Source organism: Lepisma saccharinum, chromosome 26 (assembly GCF_977018435.1).
Source record: "Lepisma saccharinum chromosome 26, izLepSacc3.1, whole genome shotgun sequence".
NCBI lineage: Eukaryota > Metazoa > Arthropoda > Insecta > Zygentoma > Lepismatidae > Lepisma > Lepisma saccharinum.
This window is the reverse complement of record NC_139254.1, coordinates 22,324,116-22,346,416: the sequence shown is the minus strand read 5'-3', so window position 1 is coordinate 22,346,416 and position 22,301 is coordinate 22,324,116.

Genomic DNA, 22,301 nt, shown 5'->3' with positions numbered 1-22,301 from the left:
AAAGTGATGAAGAATTGACAACAGGGCTCGAGCACTATTCGTTGGATTTTCGCGATGTCCCATGATTGGTAGTTCTTTCTGGAGGTGTGTGCATAAATCAGGGGTTGAAAAAATACAAACAAATAAAAAAAAAACGAAATGAACAAAATCTATCGATGACATCTGGTGGGCGGGAGGAGAACGTCTAAGACATAATTATCGTATTGATGGCCGGTAACAACACTTTTGAAAACGTCGCGCCACAGGCAAGTAAAGAAGCGGTCTGGAGAGACATTGAACCACTCTCCATGACATAGCCCCCCTCCCTTTCTTTTTACATATTTAAGCAACTAATGGAAATTATCGCACTTTCGTGCCTACCCTGCTAGGAAATCTACGCTTTGCCACTGAATATAAAACGATATACAGTAGAGTGTCACTTATCTGACATAAACTGGCCAGCAGAATGTCGGATAAGCGAAAATGTTGGATAATAGGAAGGTGTTAAGAAAAAGCCTATTAAATGTCAACATTTACGTACACATTACAAACCTATTACAGTAATCATGTTTTACAACAATACAGAAACCCTCCATAACTCTTGATGCACCAGCATTTTTTTATTTCTATTTGTTTTATTTTCCAGTCTTCTACTGTTACCTGTTCAATGCCAAAGTCGTCATTTATCTTCTGCATTGTCTATCCCTTGTTCAGTCTCTTGATTGCCTCAAGTTTTTGTTCCATCGATACCACAACTCTCTTTATTTTTGTTGCCATTCTGTACTTGGGTAAATTTCAACTTTTAAACAACACAACAACGTTTGTCAAATTAACACACACAGACACATACCCATGTAACAAACATACAGATCTGTATACAATGATAAACTGCACTGCACCGAGTAGCGAATGACAGACACATGAGTCATAATGTAGGCGGGAACACCATGCTGTAGAGTTGGGAGAAACTAAAAATAGACTACGTTCACACTCGCAACTTGCAGTTCTTGTTGCCGATTGATGTTTTTTTTTCCTGTGGTATGTCGGATAAAACGGATGTCGGATAAGCAAAGGTTGGATAAACGAGATTGTACTGTATATGGAATTTAGAACAGTGATAATAACTTATTTTAGTTATTTTATGACTAAGAATTATTATTATATTTGCAATCTTGTTACGTGTTCATGAAGACAAATATTCGTTACTAGTTTTTGGTGGCAATGTATCCTTCTGCTTCCAGTTGAGCTCGGCTATTTTTGGGAATCAAGCAAGCTCAGGAAGCAGAGCTCTTTGTAGAAGCATTGTGCATGGGTTACACCCGTTTTTCACCATGTGACTCCTTCGGGTGCGTTATTTTCCCGCAGAGTGGCCGCAAGCATTGAGGCTGGTGCTTGCTACAGAGCTGGTGAGGGAGTTTGCAGCCGTAATTTTTCGTGAAATCGAGGGCGGTGGAAACTAAATAAGGCTAAAACATGAAGTACATTAAATGATATTCGAATAATGCAAGCAGTGCTTGCATTGCTTGTACTATATCTTCACCTCTGCATCTTGACAATCAACATTTCCAAAGATCTATTCAGAGACGCAATGAATTTTCATTGATATTAGTGTCCTTAACCATACCATTCTTACACAATATAATTCAAACTTAGATGCCACAACTATTCATGACAATAGCTTGAAGTAAATATGAAGTATATGAAAAAATATGCCCAGATCATGAAGAAGATAGGCAATTTTGCTGCCTTCAATTTGTGCACCCCTAGGCTCTGACTTTCCGGGCCTGGGTCTATAAATCTTAATTGGATATGAATCAATGAAGAAATTTTTCAAGGTCAGTGATCATGGCAGATTTGTTGTTGGTTTGTAATTCAGAGAAGGACACAAAAATTTAAGCTTCATTGGATGAACAGGAAAACAATAACCTATAATAAATATATTTTTGGGCATTGTGTAGCAATGTGTCTACGTAACCGAGTTGAAATTAGTTAAGTAGATCCTTTTCAATATTATATTATTTCAAATATACAGAAGATATAATATTAGTAAAAATTAGATTATATTCATCAGGTCAGTTATATAAAATAAATAAACAGAATAGTTAAAGACAACATATTTTTTATATCAGTATTTGCTGAAACTGAGCATAATGTTTGTAAGTTAAGAAATAGAGAATATACTATGTGTGTGTGTGTGTGTGTGTGTGTGTGTGTGTGTGTGCGCATGCATGTAAAGTTCAAATCACCAACCCTGAGACCTTCTGTAAACAAAACCATGTGCATGCAGAAAGCATTGCAAACTCATAAAAGTAAAATAATCCACACGAAAATCCAACGTTGTTACAGGATTCATTACGTAAGGTAAAACAACAGCCAATTTGTAGTATGGGATACGTTGCCGCAAATGACGTCTCACTTTAAACCCAATGCTCATTCTTTTGTACTTATTGCTTCACCTTTATGGTTAACTCTTTGCACCAGTAATAATTTCCCATAAATTTGGCTTCTTTCTTGCATGCGAATTGAATATATCTTGCTTGCATTTTTTAGACAAAATGATATAACATGGTAATGTATATTTCTAAAGTTTGATATAGATAGGCGTGTATTTGAAATTTGTTTGTAAATTTTATGTAAATTGTATCTTATGTAAATAAAATATATAATGGGCATAAACAGCCATATGAATACTGTAAGTCCAATAAATATATTGATGATGATGATCAAAATAAGACAAAGAAAGTTCATAAGTTTATTGCGGTTGGAAACTTTGACAAGCATCCTAATAACGATTTTTGTTTCCGCCAAATATAGTGCACTTCGTAAAAAAACTTGGTGACATGGCCAGAGAAGATAAGTGTGAACATTTTGTAGGAGTATGCATTGGCATCCTCTAGCTTTCTAAACAACCTAGAGTTACCACAAAAGTTTCTTGTCTTTTCAGATACAGGTCTTCAGTGGGATAACTTGTTTAAACCAACAGTCAGCACAGACAATATAACAAGGAAAGTCGACAATGATGATAATTTCAGTGGTGCCAACAATGATTATTTGAAGTGTTTTGAGATGGCAATTAATGGACTGAAAGCAGGGATAAGAATAAAAAACCTGAAGAAAACCTTCACAAAATTTGGAGGGAAATCTGTTGTTGCTGTAGATGGAGTATCCCTTGATATCTACGAGGGAGAAATTACAGTCTTGCTTGGCCACAATGGTGCAGGGAAAAATACAACAATGTCAATTTTAACAGGTAGGCTCTCTTGATAATTAAGATTTTATTAAAAGCAGAAGTTTGCATGTCATGAAAATCTTTTTTAGAAGTTACATATTTCTAAATTTGTAGGCATTTTTGGCTTGATAACTTTACTGGTTTACTACATCTAATATATATTCAGCTTATTGCAAAATTAGTGAATATTTAAGGCTCAGTGAGGGATCAAACTGGAATCTTTTGAATTTCATGCCAGCAGGTAGGGGCTTTGTTTGGAGGGCTGTGGGGCCTCCCCCCCCCCCCCTAAGCATTTTTGAATTCTCTATCTTGTGTAAATTTTTTGTGTACTTATAACTTCAAAATGCATACCTTGAAATTATTTTCCTTGCACTATCACAATAGCTACATTAATAGAAGTTAGTATGGCACATATATTTGTGGTAGTTTAACATATAATTCATATGTATATGTACAAAACAAACATTTATAGTTCTTATACTTTATAAGAAATTATATATGTGTCAGGCCCGTAGCTAGAATTGATCTCTAGGGGGGGCTCACGGTTTATCAGGGGGGGCTCACGGTTTATCAGGTGACTTTAAAAAAAAAGTTTCACATTAAATAAAGATAAGCTGTTTTGTGTGTGTTAAGGGGGTCATTAAGTTAATATAAAACATTAAAGAAATAGAAATATAATACAAATAATATCCTCTTTTTCAATATCTTCTAAAACACGGTCATTTCTCGAAGTGTTAATTGAATGCTACTGACCTCATTCCTTACTAAACACTTCATACACTTTTGATTACACAAATATTTGTATCCCATATGAAAAATGCATGTTACTTCTCTCTTCGTAAAGTTTTGTCTTCTCGTTTTATATCTAAGAAACTAAAAGTTAAAATATACAAAACAGTAATTTTGCCTGTAGTATTATATGGATGTGAAACTTGGTCCCTTACATTGAAAGAGGAATATAAATTGAGAGTATTTGAAAATATGATCCTTAGGAAAATCTTTGGACCTAAAAGGGATGAGGAGACAGATGAGTGGAGAAGGTTACATAATTTAGAACTACATAATTTGTATTCATGTCCAGATATTATTAGAATGATTAAATCAAGAAGACTTAGGTGGGCAGGCCATGTGGCACGAATGGGAGAGGAAAGAGGAGTTTACGGGATTCTTGTTGGGAAACCTGATGGTAAGAGACCTGTAGGAAGGCCAAGACGAAGATGGAGAGACAACGTTGAGATGGACCTAAGGGAAATCGGTAGGGATGGAAAAGAGTATATAGATCTTGCTCAAGATAGGGAAAGATGGAAGGCCTGTGTTGCTGCAGCCATGAACCTTCGGGTTTAAGAAGGCTAGAGAGTTAGTTAGTTAGTTAGTAAGCATATGAAAAATGCACAATATTCAATAATAGTGACTACAGTACATACCTCTGCCTTAAAAAAGTTGGAGTCGGCGATTCTTCATGTTGTTGAACCTGTGAAGCAGTCTCGACATATCTATGTTCGATGCTCGTTTCTTCTCAAATGCCAGAAAAACAAGATTTGCCAGGCGCTTGCTGCACATTGACAGTCTCTGAGGGCTATTGATGCGGGTTAACACAGAGAAAGTGGATTCACACAACGCTGTACTGCATGCAAAAGTTCTTATGCCAGCAAGTAGAGCATAAGTGTCTTCGTAGGCCATTCTAGTTTTGTACAGTTCTTTAAAAGTATCAGGGGAATCCAGTTTCTTGAAATATGCATTGGCAACAGTTAGTTCCTCTTTTGACGGAATGGTGATTCCAAAGGCTGATAAATATTCAATGTTGCTAAATTCAAGGGACTCAGCCGATGATATAGCCTCCAATAAGTCGTCGTTATTGGTAAAACGTCTATTTATTTCTGTTAGCACAAGATCTAAACATTCGTAGAATATTTGTGTGAGAGATGTGAGCTTTTCCTCTCCTAGGACGTCAGTGATAACGAAGTCTTGCAACTGTGTATTTCGTTTTCTCTTTCTTGTGGGGTGCTCAACAATATCTTCATGAATTCCATCCTCTTCTAGCAGTACATTACTTTCTTGCAGAATGCCTTCGTACACATCTTCCTGACGCATGCTCCTTAATGTTTCTGTGGCAGCTTCAATCATCTTTCTACCAGCATCCAAATGAACATTACGTGCTTGAAGCATTTTATCAACTGGGCTTAATATTTCAAGGATCTTTTTCATGAACACTAAGCAAAACCGAAACTGAGGTTTGCTAATGACTACAAGCAAACCAACACTTGCTGCTACGTCATCCCCGTTAAAATTTCCATTTTTCACCAACTGCAAAACATGAATTATATCTCTGTAGTTTTAAAATATTGTTCTCGCCATTTTTAAATGTCCTGACCAACGTTGTTCTAAAAGTCGCGAAAGACTTCTCCCCTCGTATAAAATGGCAACTTTTCCCTTTTTTAGAAAATTGTGCAACATGGAACTCTGTTCGAAAAAGTGTTTAATTGGAGAAATTTCATCCACACATTTAACAATTACCAGATGTAACCGATGGTTAAAACAATGAACGTAAGGAATTAGACGCCCAAGCCGTTGCTGGATTAAAGCTTGCACACCTCCTTTCTTCCCACTCATAACTGAAGCCCCGTCAAAACACTGGCTGAGCAATTTCGCACTATCCAAACCATATTTATGAAAAATATTTAGTGTTAGATCTGCAAAAGACTCTGCATCAAAAGCTGACAGTGTTTCTATGCACAGAATTGATTCCATGACTGTCCCATTCTTTACATAGCGGATTCCTATGGCTACGTTTTCTCTGTTGTTTTTATCTCGTGTACCATCTTCAAGCAAAGTATACAAAGGAACATCTGCACTGTTAATGTCACTAACAATGTTTTCACGTACGATGTCAGCCATTATTTCAATAATGTCATTTTGAATTTCAGGGGACAAGTAAGATGCGTTTTTAGGTACCTGCTTAAAACAGTCTGCCAGTTTCTCATCTTTTCGAAGCGTGAACTCGAAAAGATTTCGAAACAGGCTTTGTTCCTCATGTTCTTCTAAGTGGTACGTTCCCCTAAGAGGCAATTCGTTTATTGCAAGGAACTGAATAACTTCAGCAATGCTCTTGATATAATATTGATTCTTTTCAAGAACATTCTGGTTGACTAGTGTAGAAATAGATTTTCCCACCAACGAACGGTTTTGCTTTTCTGCCCACCTTGACATTGCTTCTATGTGTGTAAGTGTCGCATCATGTTTCACTAGCCCTGCTTTGGTTTTATCGAGAGCTGCCTTCCAGTTCTTAAAACCTTTAGATGTAAAGGCCACTTCTTTGCATCCGAAAGGCCGATATTGTCTACAAGCATAGCAGAATGCTGCATCTAACAATTGTGAATACTCTAACCATTTGAACCTTTTAAACCAGTCACTTTGAAAACACCGTCCATCAGCATTTCGGGGGTAATGTTTGAGTTTTAGCTGTTTAATTTCCTCACCTGGTTTGGAAATGTCCTTTACTTCTGTAGGCAAGAAATCCTCTTCTTGATTGGAGGCAGCCGTAGATGGGGAAAGAGTAGGTACGGTGGTCGCCGTGGTCAAAGATTCAGACGTTTTTTTACGAATTATGAATTTATCCATGGTGCTGGGGAATCATTAAAATATCACAATACTACACACCAAGGACGAAACATGGTTATATTATTCGTCACTAAAACCACTCACTATCACAGGAATCAGTTTTACGAAGATACGAAACACAATAACACCAGCGCAAATGCAAAACCTTCTTTACACGAATGAAGAACTCAACAAAGTGTCTTTGTCAATGTTTTTCCCCGACAGGGCATGGGCAAGCCCTTATATTCCACCCCCGACCGGTAGAGGTCTGCACGGGCCTAAATTGTAAGTCCCGAGTCCGGCCCGGCCCGAGGAAATGAAACCCGAACCCGACCCGAGTCCGATAATAAGTAAACATGAGCCCGGCCCGAGCCCGAAAACATAATTAAAATTACTTTCCATTCAGCATTTGAAAAAAAAAAAAAAAATGGGCACTGTTGTACTTCGTGCTCCTATTCTCATTCTCGAAGTAAACCATAATTTCAATAATTAAAAATTATTTTTCGATGACAATATTCGCTAACAAAATAGCCACGAGGCCCGGGCCCTACCCGAGCCCGAGAAGTTATGGTTATTTATCAGCCCCCCCTGGCCCCTGCCTAGCTACGGGCCTGATATGTGTTTGTTTTGGGGGTGAAGGGAGGGGGGCACATCAGCTGAGCTATGTCCCTGTATGGCAATGTTCTACCAACCTCATCATGAAATGATTAGAATGAGTGATGATCTGATGAAACTCATCACAGGTCAAAGATAAAATACCCATTTCTTGGATAGGATTCAAACCCAGAATTTTGAGTGATGAGATCATGCACAATACCCTTGGCATCCAAGGCAGCCCTATTGCTTAAATCTCTGTGTAGGATAAATTCATTCAACTTTAAAATAGATGTGTCGATGGCTCAAGTTGACTCAGTAGCCACAGGCATTGATGTCACAGAATACACCTGGAATGGAAACGTAGCTAGTGGAATTTATAAGGAAGACAAATTTGTGTGGTAGGTGAATACGTTTGATCACAATCTTTTACTAACTTTCAATAAATTTATATTAATCCTCTGCATACCAGTAATAGTAGGGCTGAGGACTAATATTGAGCTAGTAGTTATCCGGCCTTTGTGAAGGAGTGGTTAGCAAGGCACGTTATGATGCCAGGGATCCCAGGTTCGAATCCAGGCATGGGTGTTCTTTGTGAGTATCCCTTCATCAATTTCATTGTATCATCACTCATCATCATCTTCGCAATTAGCCAAAGTAGCAAAAAAGCAAAGTAAAATAAAGCAAATCAATCAATAAATCAATCAACGATCTCGTAGTCAATGATTTTCTGTGGTCTTGGTGTCTCGCAGAACCAACACATTATGTCACATTTTTGTGTAGTCTAATTATCTTGAAACTTCAAAAGTTTACCATTTGCATTTATTTTACATAAGTATTTTGTGGAAAAATGAACCTTTGTTATTAAATGGCAGTCATATTAATATTGTCATTATCTTATGTGTGAACTTACTTGTATTTGGAAATAAAATATGCTAGACATATAAGGTACAGTTCAAATGAAATACAGTACTTATATATTAACATTTATAAATATTATTCTGGACTACTATAAACAGTTGCAATGTTCATGTATGAACATCAGTAAGTAGCAGTAATACAAGGGTTATTTTTTAAGTAAGGTCCATTTGCAATAGAAACAAAGTAAGTAAATGTTTTTCAAAAAAAGATTTATTTTCTGAATTTACATGTACTTCTCTATTTTTCTACATAATTTTTTTTGCCGGTTTAAACATTTATCGTAACAAACTACAAGTTTTTGGATGCCCTCCTCATAGAACTCTGCCGCCTGTGATGATAGCCAATTACTAACAGTCGTTTTCACTTCTTCATCAGTGTCTAAACGCTTGCAGCCTAGGAAGGTCTTCAGATGGCGGAAGAGGTGGTAGTCACTAGGTGCAAGGTCTAGACTGTATGGCAGATGATCGAATGCCTCCCAGCCAAAAGATCAGATCTTGAGTTTGAGCCACAGCATTTGGCCTTGCATTGTCATGCATCAGTATGACACTGGCTGACAGCATTCCATGCCGTTTGTTCTGGATTGCTTGACGATGTTTTCTTTGGGTCTCACAGTAGGAAGCTGAGTTAATTGTTGTTCCTTGTAGCGAAAAGTCCACTAACAAAATGCCTTGCCTGTCCCAAAACACAGTTGCCATGATCTTGCACTTTGAAAGTGTCTGTTTTCCTTTCACTTTGACTGGCGATGATGTGTTGACCATCCACCATACAGTCCAGACCTTGAACCTAGCGACTATAGTGGAACCACAAGCAAAAAAAACCTGCGGAAACCCGCGACTCCTGTGAACCGTACTCCTTGGTGGAGGGGGGGGGGGTAGAGTGGAGCATGCTTCATTATGGCCCAAGCTGAATGGAAGAAGAGAAAGGATGCGGAGCCTTTTGTCCAAGGTCTTTTTCCTTGCTCTCGCTCTATACCACCTCTTCCATCGTCTGAAGTCCTTCCTGGGTGGCAAGCATTTAGACACTGATGAAGAAGTGAAAACGACTGTGAGTAACTGGCTATCATCACAGGTGGCAGAGTTCTATGAGGAGGGTATCCAAAAACCCGTAGTTCATTACGATAAATGTTTAAACCAGCAAGCAAATTATGTAGATAAAGAGAGAAGTGTCTGTAAATTCAGAAAATAAATGTTTTCTTTAAAAAAAACATTTACTTACTTCATTTTTATTGCAAAACAGGCCTTACTTAAAAAGTAACCCTCGTAGTATGGTATCAGTTCAAAGTAATATTGGTTGAGGACCATGTTACAAGCAATTCATTTGCAACAAAAGAATTTAAGTGTAAATGAAGGTTAATTAAGGTGGAAACTGAATTATTAGCCAATGGCAATGTATCCGTATGAAAAATAATCAGTTGGATCTTATTTACTGATAACGGTCGATACTTTTCTGGCATTTTGATTGCTCACAGAGTCTGCAAAAATGTCAGATGTTCTCTTTTACAGAGTCTATTGTGCAAAATTCTGTTTCCATTGATGTTGTACCAATTTTGTGTGGAAGAAACTGTAATTTGTGATTACATAACAGTAATTTTTTATATTCTGAATATTTTAAAGCATAACTATAGTAAATTGATGCTCATAATTCGAGTGGAATAATGGTACTTACCCACTAATATTAAGCAATATTATGAACTTTTAATTCTTACAATTGGGCCTCCCGATGGCACAGTGGTAGCATCGTCGCCTTGTAATCAAGGGGTCCCGGGTTCGATACCTGGTGGAGGTACAGGTGGTTCAGATCCCACTTTAAACTGTAGGTCCAGTTCTGATTAGCCTTACTGTGAATAAAGTGGACTTTAAACACCAAATCAACAATAATTCTTACAATTTTCAAACTCTATTCATTATACATTTTTGAGAGACTTGCAGGTAAAGAAAAATCTGATGCAGGAATTATAAAATTCAGAACAATTGTTGCTCCATTGGAAGGATAAATATACAATGTGGGAAAATATAAAATCTATGAACTTAACACTGTTAAGCCTTGTTTCCATGTTAATAAAACATTCAAATGCTAAGGCAAAATTTATTGTATTAGAAAATAAAATAAATATACACTAGAAACGTAACATTTCCACCCTCTAACAGGTTGTTCTTCAGACAAGGATTTACACTACGTTTCAGTTGTTAGTGTATATTTATTTTATTTGTTATCCAATAAATTTTGCCTTGGTCAGCATTTTAATGTTTTACATACTTTATGCCAGTAATTTATATTTTTTACCATTTCATAATCTTTTTATCTGAATTTGCTTTATATCTTGTTATAAGGACTATTTTCTCCAACAAGTGGGACTGTGACCATCAATGGCTATGACATAGCAGAAGATATGGACAATGTTAGGGAAGGACTGGGATTGTGCCCGCAGCATAATTTGCTGTTCAATAACCTTACTGTGGAGGAACACTTACTGCTGTTTGGCATGGTACATATTTGTATTTTATGCATAATTTAAGAGTTTGTAGGGTGTCTGACTACTACATGGGAGATCTGGGTTCAGTTTCTGGGGTTGGTTATCTCTGATATAATTTTTTCTGTTGATGACCATTCTTAAGTGGGTCTTGGGTTCTCATCAGTAGGTGCCTCATGGAGGAAACCTACAAGTGTAGAGGCAGCCAAAGCATGTTGATGACCACGAGACCTCTCGATGGCATAATGGTACGGCTGTGTCCATATAATCAAAAGGTCCCAAGTTTGAATCAGGAGGCATGTTGCACTGTGGTTAAGATCCCACTTTAAATTATTGTTCACTTCTATTTAGTGTATCAAAGTGTAAAATGGACTTAAGTCTGTGTGTCTCAAACCTGGGCCCTTGATATTCTCTGCCAATACTCTGCTAACTAAGCTATGCAGCCAAAATTTATCTTAACCACAAGCGGGAAATCTGAGTTTGATTCCCAGGGTGGATGATTTAAGGTGGGAATTTTTTCATCAATGTCCCTGCATGAAGCACATCTGGGATTCACCTTACCTTTAATAAGTGGGCACCAGGGGACAACACTAGAGGTAAAGGCAGTATTTTTATTTTAACATTTGTAACTATTGGAGCGTTTGCATACACTGGAATGTACAGAACCTCATACTCACTTGGTACTCATGAACATATGTAGCCTTCAACACATTTTATATTAAGTACGGGCAGAACTGTCAAAAATTTGACATATACGATCAGGTTATTTGACTCGTGACAGTATTAAGTTATCATAGGAATAATTTTCACTTATACTTTTTCAGTTGAAAGGAAAGTCCAAACAGGAAGCCAGAGAAGAAGCTACAATTCTGTTGAGCACCATGGGGCTGTCAGAGAAGGCAAAGTGTAACGTATATACTTTGTCTGGAGGAATGAAGAGAAAACTGTCCTTGGGCATTGCACTCATTGGTGATTCCAAGGTTAGTTTATGTGCAAATGTTCACCACCAGTGTGCTCCAGACATCCTGTAGTGCAGTGTATCTTTCGACGGCTAGTGTGCCAATGCTGATGTCCGCTTCTGTCGGGTCCCAAGCCACATGAGTATACAGGGGAACGAAGCAGCCGATGCTGCTACCAAGTCTGCTGATACATTTGACAGGCCGAGTGGGATGTGGAAACTGTGGATGCATATTGGACACAGCCGTCTAACGCATGGTCACTTGCTGCAAGGGCTGGACCCTCCGATGTGTAGTGTTTGTAACGTTGTTTTAAGTGTTTGACATATTCTTATTGAATGTGCCAACTTTGCTACCCTTAGACAGACTTTTAATCTTCCCGACTGTTTGTCATCCCTGTTGGGTGATGACAACAGTGTTTTATCAAATGTTTTTAGATTTTTGCAAAGAGCTGGTCTCTTCCACCATCTGTGAGGAAGTTTTTAATACATTCTGACTTTTTTGTGTCATGCTTGTTTTGTGCAGGTTTTCTACAACCTTGTACTTTTAAATTTTACCAAGGAGCTTTTGACACCCATTATTTTAACTTTTTCAGTCAGAATTTTAGGTAAGGGGATATTTCTCCCTATACATAGAAGTGTGCAAAATGGCCTTAAGTGCAGACAGACCAAAAACTTTAAATTCAATCAATCAATCCAGTAGCTGGAAAAAAAAAAAAACATTTGTGCACATTTGTTGTTTTATACATGCTAAATGTAATAGTAGGATATATTAATAGGAGCTTTCATAATGATGATACAATTCCAAAAATCACAATATTACCGTTAGTTCAGTTTTTGGTTCTAGTCTAGATAATTTTTCATGAAGAAAATGACACAAACCATCAACTTTGTAGGTAAGTTATGCTATTGTACTTCCATTCACAGTTGTAGTTCTGATTCATACTCTCTGCTCAAAATAGGTTTGTAGTAGGGATCAGGCAGTACGAACAATGAAGTTAGTAGTAAGGTGTGTATTATACAGTGCACATTGATACACTTGTAGGTTTAACTGTATCTTCTGCAAATATGCTGTATAAAGAAACAAACTGCCGGAGTACTAAGTAATGTGAGTGCATTAACACATATTGGTACTGATTGATGTAGGCATATTGGTATTTTAGTTTATTGGTATTACACTTCTATACTATTTTTGTACTGAATTAGATTATTACAATTACATAAATAAAATTCATTTCATTTTTTTGAATGTCCAGGTTGACACCCAAATATGCCTAATTTGACTGCACTGTGATTTTACATTTTACGTCATCTTAAGTTTCTTTTTTTCATCTTTGACCCCTGAAAAACATAAAATCGAGGTTTCACTGCATTTGCTCCTTGTTATTAAAATAAGAGTTGACTGAAAGCTCTGACATTTCAATGTTTGTGAAATTTCAGGTGGTGATACTTGATGAACCAACGTCTGGACTGGATCCTGAAGCAAGAAGGCAAATTTGGGACCTCCTTTTGGTAAAATTTATATTTTATCTACTATTGTATGTACCTTAGTGTATTGATAATGGAAGGCACAGTATTTGAAAATCTGTTATTATGACAGAATTTGCAGTTAAATTTCATATAATGAGACAGTATAATCTTAGAACATATTTGTGACTCTGAACACAATAAATAATTAGCTGTATTACTTGTGTGAAGCAAAGTCCTATTTACACATATTAACCAGTGTTTAAATTGAGCAAAATGTGCAAGGAGAAGTACATTTCAGAAAAGCATTTCTTCACTTTTAGGTATATTTTGTTTGGCAATATAACCTGCCTAATAGAAGTAAATTCAGATTATGTCATAACATCATTTACTATGTAAGGTATATTTATCAAGAGATGCAGACTTTTTATATTTAAAAAAAATTGTACAGTAATTTATCCACATACACTTCAAACAGCCCTTTAGATGACCCAAAATTTTCTCAGTACTTCTCAAAAAAGCCCAATTTGTTTTCATTTTGGCTTTAAATGTACCTGACTCCCCCTGTTAAATACAAACTTAACCCCTCCAGATGAAAAATTCTAGTTAAACCTCTGATTTTTGTTTTGCAAAGGTTTGCTATCTTAGCATTTCAACTATTAATTTCTAGTGACATTCGGTGATGTCGACACTTGGGGTAGCAATCAGTGGCATGCCCAATGGGGGTTGGTGTGGGTCAACCCCCCCCCCTTTTAGGGTCCAGTTTTCCTAAAAATAGAACGTCAAAGACAGGAAAATCTTGCAAAATGAGGAATGACCACTAAAAAGTATTAACACGTAACTCCCACCCCCTTTCAAACATAAAAAATGATTTGATTTGACTACTGAGCCATAGATCCTAGGTTTGAATATCAGCTTGGTCATGGATGTTCTTTGTGTGTGTCCCTTCATCAATTTAATTGTATCATCTTCATGATTAACCAAAAATGGCAGAAAGCAAAGTAAAATAAACCAAATCAAACAATCAATCAATGAATAATTTCATTTGATTTTTGTTACTTAGTGTCACTTTTTGTCACATTTGGTTAATCGCAAAGATGATACAACAAAATTAATGAAGGGAAACATTCGAACCCAGAACTCCTGGTGTTGTAGCTCCCCCACAGTTGGCTAATTTGGTGTTTTAAGCCCAATTTATACAAAGAAAGGCTCATCGGGACTAGACCTACAGTTTAAAGTGGGGTCCGAACCATTATGTGCCTCCACCGGGTACCGATCTGGGACCATTTCCACTCCCCCATGGAGGTCGGCCGACAACAAAGATGAGAGGAAAGAGCTAACCATTCAGATACGTAGGTATCGGTAAAGCAAACTGCATTTTTCCTGAGTAGTAATTATCAATTAATTTTTTGAAACACCATCTTTGTATATAATTAACATTTTTTTCAAAAAATTTTCATTGCTTGATTTCCCTAATTTCTTCATCTCACGATCTTGTTACTGAAGGATCCAGGCTCAAGCCTTGGCCTGTGCACTTGTAACCACTCTTCACCTGCTCAATATAATCATTAATCAATGTTCATCGCCATGGCAAGTTAGGTAAAGTGTTGGAAGAGAAAAAAAAAGAAAGAAAGAAAAATACAAATAATTTCCTCCCAGTGAATCTGCAGGGCACAGTGACATGTGAAATCAAGAGTCCAGAGTTCTCCGTTTATGATAGTTCCTCACAACTTTCTTAAGCTCATTAGCTACTTATCATGATTAAATCTATACAGCTAGAAAAAGTGATGGGAGGTGGCAAAAATTTAATACATTAAAGGGGATAAACAGGTAACAAAACACACCTTTTTGTAATTTCTTCAATAATATTAATTTGGCTTTTTGAGTTCTGGGATACATTTTTTATTCCAAATTATTTCATTATTTACTGCAGAGTACAACAAATAGGAACAAGAATGCACGCTTGTCATGGGTTTGAATCTCGGCCTGAATTGTTTTTTGTGAGGCCCTTTCAATTTCATCTTATCATCACTCATCCTTATTTTCGCGATAACCAAATGTGGCAGAAAAGCGAGGTAAAATAAGCCAAACCAACAACAACAATTTGACCACACGTTCTCTTGCCCAAATAAGTACATCCATATTTATGACTGTTTAGTTTACCCATTTCTTTTATTGGAGGCCAAGATATTAGTATATTTAAAAACTACTAAAACGAGAGCAAGAGAGAGCGTGAGCAAATATTTGTTATTTAATCATTATATATTCCATATTTGAAAAAAAAAGAAAGCATAATTTTTTTGTCTGCACATAATATGTTCAAAATATGTACAACGTATAAAAAGTTGTAGTGTAAATGCAGAGAACATAAGTACTACAGAAAATTTTCCCCTAAGTTCTTTACAGGATTTAAAAAGGAATCGAAGGGAAACCAATCCCGGGGGACCTGAAAGCACGGGCTTTCAACCATTGCAGCGTGGGGCGAGGGGACAAGGGAGGTAGAGACAGAAATCTTCCCTTTTCCTTTGGGTGGTAGTTTCTACCTGGAACTGGTGAGGCAGAGGAAAAGCCAGCTAGAGTAGTGAGTCCTTCCAGCTTTGTCTGCAGTTCGCACCGAGGGATGAGAAGCGCTTGAAAAAAGTATTGCATGTGAACTGTGGCTTTAGCAACATAATAAATATTGTGTTTTGAAAATCATTAGATATGTGAGATTGATTGATCTTTCTCTGCTAGACTAGCTACTCCTCAGTTCACTTAATGAGGGAAATTAACAGTGACGTGAAGTTCTAATACTGAAAATTACTATTTACAAATATGAAAAATGATTGTACGGATATTTTAAAAGGGGCAGGGGTAGGAAAGCTTGCTTCCCCCAATTGGGAAGAAGTAATTGATATGATAAACATCTTTATTTTTGGAATTTTAAAAACTCATTGAACCAGATATTTCTTCTATTTATCTTTCAAGTTCTTTATCATTTACTTTGACAAATCAACTTTAACTCTAGTGTTGACTATCAAAATAATACATTTTTCTGCTGCTCCTTTTTTTAAAAATTAAAATGAACGATGATAGGGACCCCTTCAAGTTGTCCATGACTGGAACCTCTTCTTTTTCTGACTTCTTCCCAAGAATCCAGAGAGAAAATTGGACAACTGGGGTTGCTAGTCATAGACTCTTGTATACTTTTTTATCTCCAGAACTGCTACATCTGTTTGCTCAGTGACTGAGCATGTTAAATGGTTGACTTTTGATCTCACCACTGAAGGTCTCAGGTTTGAATCCTGACCTGGAAATGCATGTTCTTTATTAGAGCCCCTTAATCAATTTCATGTAATCATCAGCCAAAGCTGGCACAAAGTGATGATAAATATCAAAAAACACAAATTTGAAACAAGCAGAATAATTGTCATGAAGTCAGTAGTATATCTTATGAAACTTAATACATTCTTTGAGAAAATATACATTGCATTGGAAATTATTGGCTTTTTATTTTCAGGGTATGAAAGGAAAAAAAACAATTCTAATAACTACACATTTCATGGAAGAAGCAGATGTTCTGGGTGACCGAATAGCCATTATGTCACATGGACAAGTGAAATGTTACGGAACATCTATGTTTCTCAAAAAGCTTTATGGTAAGATATCTGCTGTTTAAGTCTTGTTAACACTGAACACATTATTGGATTGTTTTAAAATTTTTCAAATAAAATAACTACTGTTGGTTACTTACCCTTCCAATTCCAAACATAAAGGTACATTACATGCCAAAGCTAGACTCAAACCCAAGATTTTAATGTACTTGGCCACAGAGTCAGTTATACAAGATTCGTAAACAAAAAATGTGCAATTGATTTAGTCTATTTTCTTAAGTGGTTAATTGCAATGCTATTTAAATGAAACTAAGAATTAAAAACTCGGACAAATCACAATATGTACCTTGTTTTTTCATTAAAATTTCTGCATTGATATTGAATCTTCTACAAGCTTAAAAAAATGATTGATTGAGTTGGTGTTTTAAGTGCACTTTATGGACAGTAAGGCTAATTGAGACTGGACCTACAGTTTTTAAAGTGGGATGCAAACCACTATGTGCATCCACTGTTCACTAACCATGTCTTAAATATGTAGAAATTTCAGCAAAAAATGTCTGCTCAACCAGGACTTGAACCAAGGTCTTCTACATACTGTTTTCTTACCTCTGTGAAAATGTTGTAGCAATGGAACCTGTTGTCTGTGTAACAGTGATGATGTTGACAGTACCTAGTTTCCCCCAACATCACCTATGTGTACCAAATTATATGGTTTAATTAGTTTAAAATGGGTTAAAAAGAATAGAAACGTTATGTCCTGATAATGTCATTGAAGCAACCTGAATGACGTAGCTAAAATCAAGGTATATGTGATTTTATCGGTTTTAATATGTTTATGGAATGTAGCATGAATTGCCATCTTTTCCTGGATGAATTGCTCTAAAAGTGCTCATATTTTCTTTTAATAGGATCAGGATATCATCTGACTGTTTCGAAAGGCAGCACTTGTGATGTAAAGAAACTGAGAGAGATTATTCAGCATCTAGTGCCAGATACATCAGTGAAATATAACACTGATACAGACGTTACTTACATCCTACCATCTGATCACTTGGAGAAATTTCCAGAACTCTTTTTGCATCTGGAAAACTGCAAGGAAGAGTTAGGCATTCATGGAATTGGGGTTTCAATAACAACCATGGAAGAAGTGTTTATTAAGTAAGTTACTGTAATTTATTTTCTGCCTGAGTGGTAGAAAGATAAACAAAGCCTGAGATTTATTTCTACAACTAGCTGATTACGTGGCATTGCCTGTGTATTTATTTATCCCAATCTTCTATTAGACAGGAATATAATGAATTCTAACTATAGTGTAAAAATGAACTTGGAGTTGAACGGCATTGGGAGTATAACTATTCATCTCAGGGACTCCGAAAACTATGGATTCCACACTAATATCGGTCATTTTACATGTCACCCCCTTCCCACCCCCACCTCCCACCCCTAGGGGTGCCAGGGGTGTCTGGAGTTGAATGGCATTGGGAGTGTCACTATTTAATTCATCTTAGCGACCTCGAAAACTATGGATTCTACACTAATCTAAGGTCCTGTTCAGCACAGGTCGGTACATACCGGAAGCACGGGGGTAGTGCAATGGAGGGGTGAGGTGGGGGCAGAGAGAAACAATGTCAGATCTCTCAGATTTTCTCTCCGCTGGACCTCTTACGTGCTTGCTGAGCTAAAGCTCTGATTATCTGTCGTCTGCTGGACGGTAGAGGTCTCAACACAGGGTGCGGTGTTGCAACCACTTGCATTGCATTTTCTGTTCTATGGATTTTAACGGATTGACGTTCCGAGGGTGAAAAGTGTGCTCTGAAATCTATCGGCTTGTGTTTGTTATTGTGGTGTTCTTCTGTGTTTTTGTTAGTTTCTTGATATATTCGTGTTGCATTGTTGTTTCTATTTTGTTAATTATTATTTATTGTTGCGTTAGAGTGTGGAGTGCTTGAAGTGAGCAAGGAGAACAATGGCATGTTTTTCTCCAGAATACTACAAGAAATAGCATAAAAAAGGCAAATAAATGTTTGTACTTGGCAGAACAATGTTGAACGTGTATGCCTATTTCCAGGCAAATAAATTTTTAAGGCATAGACACAATGAAGACTGCCACTCAAATGACATCTGAAGCAACAGGGATAGCTATGTCAGAAATCGACTGTTATTAAAATTAAGAAAGACTTTAATGAAAACAAAGAGGGAAACTTTCTGCACCAAGTAAGAAGACGAATGATTCGTTTTGAAAAATATGATAGTTTTACCCAGGCTGCTATTAGGAGGACAGTGCATGTTATGTATAGGGAAAATAAGCAACCGACTTTGGGAAAACTTCATGAAATCATCTTACGTTTTAAAAATAACTTTAAAGGTTCCTGTACAAATTTTTAAAATATGTAAAATTTTAATTGCTACTTTTCATTAATTAGATGAAGGACCGCGTGAAAAAAAAAAATTGTTCCGTGTTCTCGATTTAATTGAACAAGTTTGTTTAAAGTTCACTTTATTCTCAGATAAGCTAATCGAGACTAGACAATAAAATGGAATCCGAACCATTTTCCATATGACTCCACAGGGAATCAAACACTCTACTCGATTCCAATATAACATGGTTAATAACTACCTTTTTTCTTTTAATTTTGTACAGAGTTTTCTTCGAATATCAGCCGTGATTCGAAAATGCCCTGATTCTTTGGCGAACTCACATTAAGCAATGTTTTTCTTTTTTTTTCATTTTAAATATAATTGCTAATATGTATCATTTAAATAATTATGAAATTGTGCATTTACAAAGGCATATATTACTTTCTAAACATAGAAATATCGTGATTGTTCAGTAGTACAGATGTAACGGAATCAAAAGAAAGCGAAAAGATTAATTTGTGGAAGAGAATATTCGAATACTACTGAGAATTGAAACTAAACAATGAGTGTGAAACCAGAGAGGTAAAGCTATAAGCTATGTGGTGGGCTTTGTCAGTAACCGACTGCTTTGTTTGTTTCAATTGTCATTTTCCGACCCAAAGCTGGATACGGGTCTGGTTCCAATGTCCATTCACGTTTGTTTAAATTGACAAGAAATGATTGCTACCTCTACATTTCAGCCCATTTAATGCATAAAATGTAAAGATTTACATTTGAAATCCTAAAAAAATATGCTTAATTATTGCAATTGATTTTGCGTACACCTCGCATCCCTTCACTGAAAAAAAAAATGGCGTCGGCTGGAGCGACTACGAGAATGAAGTGTGTAAAGAAAGTGTAAGGGCAATACAGATCAAAAGAAGAAAGTGGAAGTGGATTGGCCACACATTGAGGAAAGATCCATCGGCAATAGAGAGACAAGCATTGAGCTGGAATCCACAAGGACAACGTAGGAGAGGAAGGCCAAGAATGAGTTGGAGATGGACAATAGAGCAAGAAATATGGGAAGCAGGAAAGACCTGGAACGAGATAAGGAAGATGGCTGGAAACAGAGTCCGTTGGCGATGCTTCGTTGAGGCCCTATGCTCCGTAGCGGAGTAACAGGAAATAAGTCAAGTAAGTCTATGCACATCGCGCTACAATGCTAGGGGTCTCGGGTTCGAATACCGGCATGGGCATGGATGTTTGTGAGTGTCCATTTTACTTCGCTTTTTGTGCCACTTTTGGCTAATTTGCGAAGATGGGGATGAGTGATGATATGATGAAATTGATGAATGTATCGCATTTTTATTCATGTACGTACATTCATTAGTACTCTACATTATAAGTAATCCGAAATATAAATCTGTCTTTCCATTATTTCCTGCAGTGCTTGATACTGTATTTAAAGTCAACCCTGTATAAGAAGGAAAACTGTTAAGATGGAAAATTTTGCTCGGAACCATCATGTTCCAGGGTAGACAGGTTTTACTGTATTTCCATATTTCAGAACATTTCTCAACATATACTCCATATTCACACAATAACTACATGTCCCCATGTGACCAAATAACTGACAAAGTCCGAAGAGGCATTAAACACCTGGCCATTAGAAACATTATTTTGTGAACATTGGAAGAGAGTCCCAAGTCAAGCAGCTCATTATTAACTCCACCCTCGACACTAGTTGTGTGACCCACAGCAGTGCCAGGAGCAACGATTTGTGGCACACGTACGGGATTCGCTTCTGGTTTCTCTTCAAGACACTCACAGTAATAGTTACAATGCCAAGACTGTATTTTATGTAGCTCGTGTATTGCACAATTAAAAAGCTAAAATTTTTGCAATTTTAAGTCTATATTTAACTCCATATTTTGGTGCAAATAACTAAATATGGATTTACATATTTAGCACATTTTTACTACATATAAATCTGTTCCCTGCTCATTAGCATATATCTTCTGCTACAATGCATATACTTATACTTTCGGGAACATAATGTTGAGAACTGGGGAGAGGGAATGGATACATGCATTACATTGCTATCATTTGACTAACCAATGTAAAAGTTATACTTAACATGACATGAGATTTCATAAAATCAAGTAAGCTCCATGCGAAAGTATCAACAATGTTTTTCTTTCTCGCAACAATTGGCAGTGAACTATAAAAAATCTTTCTTTAAGCATGACAATTGAGGTCTTTTGTATTTTAGTTTTAAACACTGATAGAACAAAAAAATGGGATAATTGTTGCTTTTCCTATTGCTCAATGTAAGTAGTATGTTCTCCAAAGCATTTACTTCTAAGTTGTTCATTTGTAGTGTTATTAGCATTATTATTAAAGTTATTAAAGTTATTAACAGTATATACACGCACTGACAATTTACACAATCATTAAAATAAGCACTTTGATATTAGAAATGCCATCTCATATGAATCTTTTATGGCAATTATGGACATATCATACCATCAATAACATTTTTTGTAGAAGTAAAATGATTTTATCCACATACTTAATGCAAACATGGTTTCAATATTTCACAACACCTCTTAGCATATACCCTGTGGAAAATTTAAGACTACAGCACTGAATTATGTTCAGCCAGAGCTGGTTTTAGCTTTGTACAATAATTAATATCCTGGATAAAATCCCCATGATTTATGTACATTGTTGGATACGTTTAAGAGGCCCAAGGACTTTACTACTGTTTATCAACTATATCAATGTTGTTATGAATCTAGAGTATATCAATTACCATACCACTCAGGATGAAGCACATATTCCCTTATCTGTTTATTTTGGGTTCTCAAAACTGTAATTTGTGATGGGCTCGTGCTCTTTGGAACGAAAGCTGGCTTTCTTTAAAGTTTTTTGGTTCTGTAAAGCAACAACCAAAATTGTAGAGGTTGGGTTCCATGCATTCTCAAATAAGGAGTGTTTCATACATAAACGTAACAAACTTTTAAGTACCTTGTACAGTTCTGTAATTTTAACATTTGAAAATAAGTTGCATATAAGTTACTCTGTATTAAAAAATTGCATATGGATCTCGTATCCAATAAAAATTTCATGGGTATACCATGTACATTCAAAATT